The sequence below is a fragment of the Melopsittacus undulatus genome, chromosome Z (genome assembly GCF_012275295.1).
Source record: "Melopsittacus undulatus isolate bMelUnd1 chromosome Z, bMelUnd1.mat.Z, whole genome shotgun sequence".
NCBI lineage: Eukaryota > Metazoa > Chordata > Aves > Psittaciformes > Psittaculidae > Melopsittacus > Melopsittacus undulatus.
This window is the reverse complement of record NC_047557.1, coordinates 52799230-52809710: the sequence shown is the minus strand read 5'-3', so window position 1 is coordinate 52809710 and position 10481 is coordinate 52799230.

The window sequence follows — 10481 nt, the reverse complement described above, 5'->3', positions numbered from 1 at the left end:
CGTGCTGGGAGACAAAATGCCACAGAGGCCACTACTCTTCAGGGGAATTAAATGATGCACATGGGCTTTAATCAGTGAGGAATAGGGCTAAGTCTCATCCATTACATTGCTGGAAGATAATCATGGCTCACTTGCTCAGGGAGTAAAAGGCCCATTCCTGTGAGCATTGGTACTATTGCCAGGAGTTGTGCAAATCAGCCAAATATGAACGTGGGTGCCTGGGAGGAGGGTGACAAGAGAGCTGTGGTGGCAGTGTTAGAAATGCTTGTTCAGGTGTGTGCCTTCAGCAGGGAGAACAGAACAGATAGCCACTGATACATTTATGTTCAGCCCTGAAAAAGGAGGTGAACACTCTCATACAAAGGCATGGAAGTGCTTTCTGGCAGTGTTCAAGGCCAGGTTGGATGAAGCCTTGGGTGGCATGGTTTAGTGTGAGGTGTCCCTGCCCATGGCAGGGGGGTTGGAACTAGATGATCTTAAGGCCCTTTCCAACCCTAACTATTCTATTCTAATCTGAGTAGAGAGGAAAGCAGCTGAGAGAGAAATCGTTTCAGAAAATTGCAGGTAAAACAGTGGAAACTGAGCTAAATATGTACAAAAAATTCATTATTTATCATTCCATTTTCTCCTATTCATTCTTTCAGTTCCCTGGATCAGTGGAAATGCAGTAGGAATGTTGCTGGGTCAACTGGTTGAATGTCTTAGATGTCTTCATGCTAGCATAGCATGAACTTGCTCTGGTAGTTCTTGTAGTCAGGATATTAAAATAGAGTTATTGCTCAAAAAGACTTGGAGAAGGTGATGTGTGCCAGGAGTGCATACACCGCCTTTAGTGTCCACATTCTACTGGAGTTGCTCAGCAGTATCATGATGAGGGTCTGCTCCAGATTTCCAAAACAGGAGTGGTTGAAGCCTTCCTGTGAGCAACAAGCAGGAGAGTCCCAAGCAGAGGACTTGGTGGTAATGGGAAATGGCTGGCACCTGTAGGTATGACAGTGTTTCAGGACTCAGGCTGTTCAGCAATGTGTTGCATGTTGCAGCAGTTTTCTGGTACAAAGGGTGGCAGAAAGAGCAAGAGGAATTTTTCTTCAGTTCTGACTGGAAACAATTGAAAGAGCTAGCTGAGACCTTGAAGGTGGGAGAAGTTGAGGTGTGCCAGACCATGAAATGAGAGTTTGAAACTGCAGGAAAAAAAAAAAAAAAAAAAAAAGCCTCTTTGTAAATTATGTGCTCTTGTTAATCAAGAGAAAAACAAGGCAGAAAGTGTATAAACATGGCAAAATTATTGAAGATGAGTGCAAGAATACTGTGAATGGCTAAAAACGGAAAGTCAGAAAGGCCAAGCTCCAAAATGAGGTTAAATTAGGAACATGAAGGGCAATAAACATTTTCTGTTATACTGTCTAGAGTATGAATACCAAGGGAAATATTGAAGGATTGGTGTGGTTAGAGGGTTATGTGAAGTGAATTTTAAGCCATCAAGGGTTTTTTCTGATGATTAACAGAGTATCTTCTGAGGTTATAAAATGCTGGGAAAAGATGTAATGATTAGTTCAGCAAAACAGCAAACAGTAAGAGCTGAAGAATTCCACAACAGACAATTTTGAATCTAGCTTGTAAGAAATACAGGGAAAACATATTTATACAAATAACTAGAAGAGATAAGTAAATCCAGTGTGGTTTTGTCAAGAGCAAACTGTCACACCATCATAATTCCTTCCATGCCAGAGTAAGAAGTCTGCAGTCAGGGGGAAAGTAACAACTGTCACAGCTTTTGACTCATGAGAAAATTACACACAAAATATTTCATCCTTTAAGGTGAGGGCTTAGAAGAAATAGTTAGAAGGTGGTGGCAAATCCGTCTGGAAGATGGAGAGTTGCTGTTAGTAGCTCACTAATGAAATACAAGAACTTCTTGAGAAAGATTCTCCACGGAGGCTGTCCTAGTTGTAGAGCATCTCAGTATTTCCACTGATGGTGGAATAAAATTGTATGTATATGAGCTGTGGCCACATGTCTGTAAATGTGTTTGATCACCATCTTACAACTAAATTGCAGATAAGTGTGTGCAGGTGGACTAGAACTCACCAAGGATGCGTGGAAAGCTCTACTTACATGGAGAACAGTCACAGCCATCTGGTGAATTCAAGGGGATGAGTCATTATTCTGGGCTTGTCAAAGCTGAACATGTGTCAACGCCAGGCAGAAGGAGCTGTACACCCATTAAGTGAACATTCTATTATATAAGAGATTATGCCAAGTTGTACTAAATAGATGTGTCACCTGGAAGACAGTAGTGGGAAAATGTGATCTCTGAGGAAAGACATGTTTGTTGTATCTCTTCCAAGCCATCTCTTTTCTGTACAAAACAGTCCCCAATCGCATAAAAGGCAACTGCAAAGATAAAGGGAGCTATGTGTTCTTCACGGTAATGTAGGACAGGAGATTTCATTACTTCATAGTAATGAAGGACAGGAAGCACTGGAAAGGCTTCCACAATAGCTAGGAAAGGCTTGCACCCTATCTTAGATACCCCTAGAATCAGAGACACCATCCTTTTTCCCAGCGAACACCTTCTGCCAGAAGTGATACTCATGTAATGATACCAGCCTGCTGGAAGTGTTATGGATAAACGACTTCTTATAGCTGGAGGGAAGCTCATTTTCCTGTGGGTCTAGCCACCTGCAGTCCACAACCTCACTGGCCAGTTATGTGGGAGGAAACCATTGCTTAGGCACACAGGAAAAGCTTCATTTGCGACAGTGTAAACCTGCCAGATGGGAATAATGTTATTGATGATTGGTGTGCAGTGGAAGCCAGATGCATCCTACTGCCTTCCAAGGCCTCCACCCTAGTATCAACCTGGGCCCTTCCAGTGTGCTGTAAAGTACAAGTCTTGTTTCATCCCTCAGTGATGGAGTAAAAGGACTGGGTAAAAGTAAAACCATTAAAAATCTTGCTAGTCAACTAACACATTTTGGATGCTGGTATCCTAAAGGAATGAAGTTTCCTATATGTGGAGTTTGAAGAACCTCTGATGTGAAGTGAAATTGCTCTTACATTCTAGCACACTGTTGTCTGTTAGTTTTCTGATCTAGTGGACTTCCCTTGTGCCAGGTTGGATTTGTGGAAGGAGAGAAGTTTTCGTGGGAGCTCATGGTCACTTCCCTGAATTATTTCAATGTCCAGGAATCAGGCTGTGTATGAAAAAAAATGTTATAGCAGAGAGCTATGCAGTTGTAAGACATATTCAGGATGCCCTGTGTCTGAACAGAAGGTCCTTTTGGCTTGGTAGCATATGGCGTTTTCCAAGCTGTATTGCTTCACTGTTTATGTATAAGCTGACATAAACAGGTTTGGTGGCTGTATTAAGGGGTATGAAAAACGTTGTACATGCTTTTGGGTTGTGATTTGGGAGCAGAAAAATTGTAAATGGGTGAACTATTCATACTGAATGGAAACTGGCATTCTTTTGGATCCAGACCTCTCAGACACTTGCACTTTGTTTGCATGAAATGTTCAAGACAAATGTTTTTGTTTGAAACATTTGTATGAAGAACAAGCAGTGTCCAACAGTGACACTCCAGGCTCAAAATATGAAAGATCCAAGCTCTGTTCTTTCCTCTGCATGCACGGTTTGAACCTTAACAAGTATGTTTCCCCTTAACAACGGGAAAGAATAAAGGACCCAAGTACTGAAGTTTATAGCTTCAGAAGTGGAGAAACTGAGGCAATATTGGTAAAGCCAAGCCAGGGCTGTCTAACTGCAGTGCAATTGAAACCACACAGGAACAGTGCATGGAAATCTACATCATCTGTGCAAAGGGAGCCAGCAGTGCCAGTGTATCCCTTGGAAAAGGGTGATGTCCTGATGTACCCAGAATTTCAAGCATAGTGCAAAGGATACAGGTGTTCCCCAGGCCTTCGGGGAAACACAGGTGGCACCATGAAAGCCATTGCTGCCATAACAATGGTAACTGAGGTGGGTACAGTCTAAGCTTGCAATAGGATAATGTTCTTTGATTGGACTTAGGCAGACAATGGAGGATTTTGGAGGAGGATGAGGCTTCTATTTTAAGAAACTTGCACTAGGCTGTTGCACAGCATATCTGAGCACGTGTGGTTGCACACATTTGGCTTTAATAGCTTTAAAACTGAATTGCAGAGTTGGCATAAGACCTCTGCCTTGGTGGGTGTTGGTGGATGTCCTTTAAACTGGGTTTGACATGGAAACCTCAAATGCTTAAACTGAATTGAAGGCTTGGCTCGTGGCTGGGGAGATGAGCTGGAATCTCTGAGACAAAATTCCTCCCCTCCCAATAACTCATGTCACAGCCTTTCCCCACTCCCATGATGGACACTACTAAAACTCCAGCTGTGAAGTAAAACCATCCAGCTAATGTGCAAAATATACTGCCCAAGAGAAGCAGTACTGTTTGAGTAATTTATGTGTCCAAAGCAAATGGTGCAGATGCTACCTGCAAAGAAGGAATGGTGATGGCAAGCATTGGGGATGTTAGGTCCAAAGATACTTCTGCCCCTCCTTCATGGGAACGATGTTTTCCTCCTAACCAAGAGGCTGAGGGGAGGGCAGCTGCAAGGGACTAATTTGATTAGACATTATCCGTACAGGATATTGTATTGACAGCTACACTCAAACCTTTCTGGCCCACTCATCCGTTGGCGTAACAAGATTGCAGCTTATCTGATTTACTAAGTAATATTGTCATGCCACCTGCTTGTATCCACAAATAAGCTTTCCTGCCTGGAAGCAAGGAAGCCCAGCAAGGATCAGAGCTGTGTCCCTCACTCCTCCTGGGACAGGGTCTTTTGCCCCTGATGTCCAGCTCACTCCTTCAGCCTCACAACGATTATTTCTTGCCATGCAGTGGACTAGTGTGCAGAAACTCATGGCTCTGTCTCAGCACCCTCTGTTGGCTTTTCCTTCCTTTCCATGGCTGTTCACAGGCCTTTAGAAGGCACCACAGCATGACCCTGTCTCCGGGGCTATCACCCCTGGTTCCAAGCAGTAGGAACCCATTACTGCCTGTGGTCCTGGCTAGCAGAGCTACCAGTGGGTAGGAAGCTGCAGAAGTTTCCTGCAGGCACTCATGTGCAAGTAGGTTGGAGATGGATGAGGGGTGAAGTACACTAGGGAAGCTGTGGCTGCTCCATCCCTGGCAGTGCTCAAGGCCAGGCTGGACAGGGCTTTGAGCAGCCCAGTCTAGTGTGGGGTGTCCCTGCCCATGTCAAGGGAGTTGGAACTGAATAAACTTTAGGTCCTTTCCAACACAAACCATTTCATGATCTGTAAGTCTGGGGATGGTTCAAACTGGGAGAGCAGAGGGCATGGATGCCTTTCAGAGGGACCTCAGGAAGTGGAGAAGTGGATCCTACAGCCCATCCTGGGCAAGCGCTGAGGCCTGCCCCTAGTGAAGGATGGCAGCAAGGAGACGTGTGCCAGCTGGGCGATGTGCATGAGCACAGCCTGAGCTGCACACTTGTTTTAAGGTAATCTGGCTGTTACACAGAAATACAACAGTGGAGCATAGGAGCACAGTTTAGTGACAATCCTAGGTTTGAGAAGTCACAGCCTGAGCAGCAGTTTCTTATGCTAGAGCTCTGTTTTCTTGCTGGTTGGGGGGATATCTGAATTGTAGCAGGATCATTAAATGTTTATAATGAAATGTAAATCCCATGCATTACTGTGAACAGGTGAAAGCATGCTGCTGGCAGTTCGACTGCAAAGGGTGAGTAATGTGCTTTGGAGCCAAAATTAGTACCTCGACACCCCTCACAAAATTTTGCTTGCATTTTGACCAGAATGTTGTCTCCATCTTCTCATGACCATTAGCCCTCCCCTTTTTGGAGAATTACTTTTAAATTAGCATACTAATTTAAGTATTGCACTGGTGAGTTGCAGTAAACAGTCAAAGATCTGAACCTATATGGTACTCGCAGAGAGGAGGTAGTGCTATAGACACATGCATAAATACAAATTTTTATTTTAGATAGTAGTGTGTTCAGAGTAAGCAACAATCAATAGGCATACTGGGTTAGCTTGCCAAATGCTTTTAAGCTCCATAATTTGGTAAAACCCAGAAAGTACCTTTTCATGTTAACACTAGTTCTCAGTTAACTGTTTGATTTTATTTCTGAAATAAAAAACCCAGACAAAACAAAACCACTCCAAACACAGCCCTCTCCCTAAATTCAGAATCTTGCAAACTTTAAAAATAAATGTTTTTTTCTGTTTGTGTGTGTTTTTGTCAATAATTGCTGAGCGGCATAGCAGCACCTGCTATAATGGAGGTCCTTCACTCATGGAAATGGTAGTGCATGAGAGGCCGGTCCCTGCACTGCCCAGTGCTCCAGGACAAGTCCTGAGTTTCTGAAAGCAGCAGTACTTCCCTTGCACTCTAGCATGAGTCAGTTTTGGATTTGGCAAGTCTGGCTGTTGTTTTCTAAGAGACATGTACAAGAAAAGGCATCTATCTTTGCCATGGCAGAAGTCTGGAAATGTGCATAAGTAGCCTTGAGTAAATCTACCAGACCTGACATGGTAACATGCCTTCTTGTCTTTATCCACCTTGTATACGTTGTAAACATGGACAGACTCTCTTAATTTTATGGAGAGCTGCCTCAGTTAAAAAAAATTATTACAGTACAGCAACAATGGCAATTTCTGCAGTAAGACTACATAAGTTTATTATCTTGCAACTGACAGATTGTATCCAAGGCTCTTAGCACAAATCACCGAACCTTGAATAAGAAGATTACTTAGCTGGTCAAATGTCCTGTGAAGCTGAAGAACAAAAAAGATCATTAAACTCTTCCCAAACTCTACCATATGCAGTCCTTGCGAAGCCATCTTCCCCCATACTGTGGGCACAAAATTAAGGAAAACATGATAGTAGAACACATGAAACTTTAATAAGAAGCATTAATAACACAATTATAGGTGCTCATATCTTCCCAGAAGTAGGCTTGCTCATGCAGTGTCAGTGAGAAACAATAAAGAGAAGAGGCTGTAAGAAAAGGTTTGCAGTTGTCTGAAGAACAAAAGGGCAGCATCTGAAATTAGTGATTTACGAAAAACATGGCCACAATGGAAAAAAAGAAGGCAGAGAATAGGATTGTTGAGCAGAAAAGTGGAACAGAGAAACTCACTCTAACTTCAAGAGTAAAGAAAGAGCAGAAGACATTATAAAGTAATGAGGAAGAAGAAAAGGGATATTGAGTCCACATGAAGCAGCAGAAACAGCCAAGTAATGAAACACATGAAGGAATATGGAGAGCATGGACAGTGCAGTGATCAAAAAGAATGGTGATGAGCCATGAAGGTCGTGAGGCAAATGCCAACAGAAAATGCCCACCCGTGCTTTTGAAACTGAATATTGAGGAAAATCTTTGAGCCTCTCACTAAGGAAGATCCAGCGAACAGGTGCATTTCTGAAAGACACAGGAGCTCTTGGGTAGGGGGAAACGGAGGCTGAAAGGGTCCCCTGGGCAGGATTTCAGTGTTTCCTTTTGGTTATTGAGATATGAACAGGTGGTTCCAAGTGGTTCTCAGCACAACTGCTCCACAGCAACTAAACCAGGATAGGAAGATACTCAGAGGAATATGTGTTCAGGTGAGTTTAGAAAGAGGCTGATGGCTTGCTGAGAAGATGGAGGTGGCTCAGGGATAGGCCTTGACAGGATGAGGTGACAGTGGTGGGCACAGGGATGCAAGCACAGAAAGTGGCTTTAAATCAAAGAACAGACTGCTGGGGAAACTGGGGAACAAGAAGTGTGAAACTGAGCATAGCTGCCATGGGTAAGAAGAGGTCAGGCCAAGAACTCATGAGAAAATCTGGGAGATACTGGGTAGTGTCAGTGTTCACAGCAGAGCAGTGTAAAGAGGGGTGCAACATCAGCAGGTACAAGGATGCAGCTTAGAGGAAGCAAGCACTCATATTCCAGAAACCAGCAAAAAGTTGGATCATACAGGTGTTTATTGGTCAAAAATGAGGAAGTTTCCTATCAATGGAAGACTTGTTCTATCTCAGGTCTTGCAGTTTCAAAGAAAAACAGCTGTTTAAAGCATAAAACAAACAAAATCCTTCATGAAACAAGTAGTAATAACTTAATCATCTTTGATAGCTTAGAAACCTCATAGTTCTTTTCCCTTTTGCAAAGCAATATAATGAAGTCCATCCTTTTCTCCCACAGAGGAAGCGGAGACAGAAAGCTGAGATGCAGTTGTATGTGAGAGCCTTTGGCTTATTCTCTAGCTCTGCGACTCTCTAAGAAGCTTCATGTTCTCAACTGCCCTCTTCTTGAAGGTCAGAGACCACTGACCTAAACCTTTCCTCCTTAGTCTGTTTCCGTCTTCTGTTGCAGATGGAAGCTGTGTCCTCTAATGCTCAGAAAGGCCAGGCGTCTGACTAATGGCCTTTGGCTGTATGCACGTAAGATTCCCCTGGCTTTGTTAATTTGTGCTTCTGGTTTTAGCTTTTAAATCCATCATCAGAACTGGCAGGAGCAGCCTGGCTTACCCAGAACTACTCAAGCTCTGTGCCAGCAGTATCACTTTTGTAAAGCACCTTGAGATGCATGTCGTGTGAAGGGCTGTAAATACCCCACTGGAGTAATCTGCAGCAATAATTTGGAGGCAGCATTTACTCTCTGTAATATATAATGGAGGACATATATTCTACTGTTACATCATGCTTTGCAGCAAGTTAGAGCCTACAGATGTATTCCTGAGTATTTGGTATTAAGATGCTTCTGTTGCATCAACAGAAGAGGAACCAGACTTAGAATAATACAAGCATTATTTACATCTTCAGGGATATTCACCTACCCTCTGTGCCTCTTGGTTTTTGAAGGCATCCTGGGAATAACATCAGGGATCAAATACACTCCAGCCTGCTACGCCACTGCAAAATGTGTCAGGGAATACTGTCTGCCTCAAGGGAACAAACCTCTTGCTCCTGCTTTGCCCAAAGAGAAGAGTAGGATCAGTCCATGGAAATACTCCACAGTTGTCTTCAAGTGCAAAGACCTTAGCTCCAGACAGCTGAACCCCTCTCATGTTTGCAGATGCCACCCTCCTTTCCCACTTGAAAAAGGCAGGGTCTCCAGACTGATCTCTGCCCTCCAGGAGCTGGTGGGTAGGCATGAAAAGACAAATACTGGTCTTTAACCAAATGCTGCAACTAATATTAATAAACCTGCTAATGTCTGCAAATGGACCAGGTCAGTAGCAGTAAATACTAGATGTGTATATAGATATGGCAACAGTACACCTAGTAGTAAATGCTAGAAAACAACAACCAAAATGTCCATCTCTTTATCTGATAGTCAAAAAAAGTCTTTTTTTTCATCAGGTTGCCTCAGGACCGGATGGTCTTGGTACAGAGTTGCAACAGGCCATTAGGGAAACTGTCATGGCTTGGAGAGGGATATCCAGCAGCTCACTGACCATTCTGTAACCATTGTCCATACAGTTGTGCAGAAAACAGGAGATGGCACAAAAGACCATCTTCCTTTTTGGCTGATGGATCCCAGTATGCCAAAATCCCACTACAGAAGAGATTTTAGTCAGCTTTGCATTCACCCTGTGCTGAATGGGAGAGAGACTAGAACGTTTTTTGCTGCCAGGCTCTTGTCAATGGCCCTGAGAAAATAATTTCTCCCTGTGCTGGCTACCCATAACAGCAGAGGCCCTGAGGCTCCTTGACTCTTCCATGCTTCACTTGTGAATTGGGGGGGGCATGTGTGTCTGTCTGAGATGTGTTGTGTGCACGCATAGGAGTTCTTGCTCTACCAATTGTCAGTCAAAACATTGAGCAAGAAAGACTCTACCACACTTCAGATGGGAAAGGTACTTTCAGTTTTTGTTATTTAAAGTTGTGAGGTATTTGAATGGCACCTTGAAAGTAATAAGGCAGCTATTTATGATGCTTTTTTTATCTGATAATATAGCACACCCAAGAACCTTACCCTTGAACCACAGAGGAACAAACTTCAAATGAGTTCCTCTTCATTTGTATTGAGTCACTCCCTTCGCTGGGCAAAATCAGCATTTCTGAGCAGAAGTCACAGAAACCTAGAACCTCTTAGTCAATGACCTTCGAGTGGTGTGCAAGTCTCATCAGGAAAGCCTTCTTTCTCCTGCCTCGCACTCTGGTAAGGAAGTAGAACAGGCTATCGCTGTCTTCTCAGTTCCTGGGACATGGGACTGGGACATGGGTCCTCCAGCAACACAGGAACATGTGTGTGACACCCCGGAAGGAAGGCCTGCATCCTCAGCCTCACAAGTTATATCTAAAGCTAGAGCAGGAAATCCTCCCAGCTTACAGTGCAATAACCTCTACAAGAGATGCCAAAGCTGACTCAAAATGCATCTACGTGTAATTGTTCTCCAGCACCCTGGTAAAGAAGCCCACAACTTGAGTGCTTTCTGGACAGTAGGGAACTTAATGCCTAGTGCA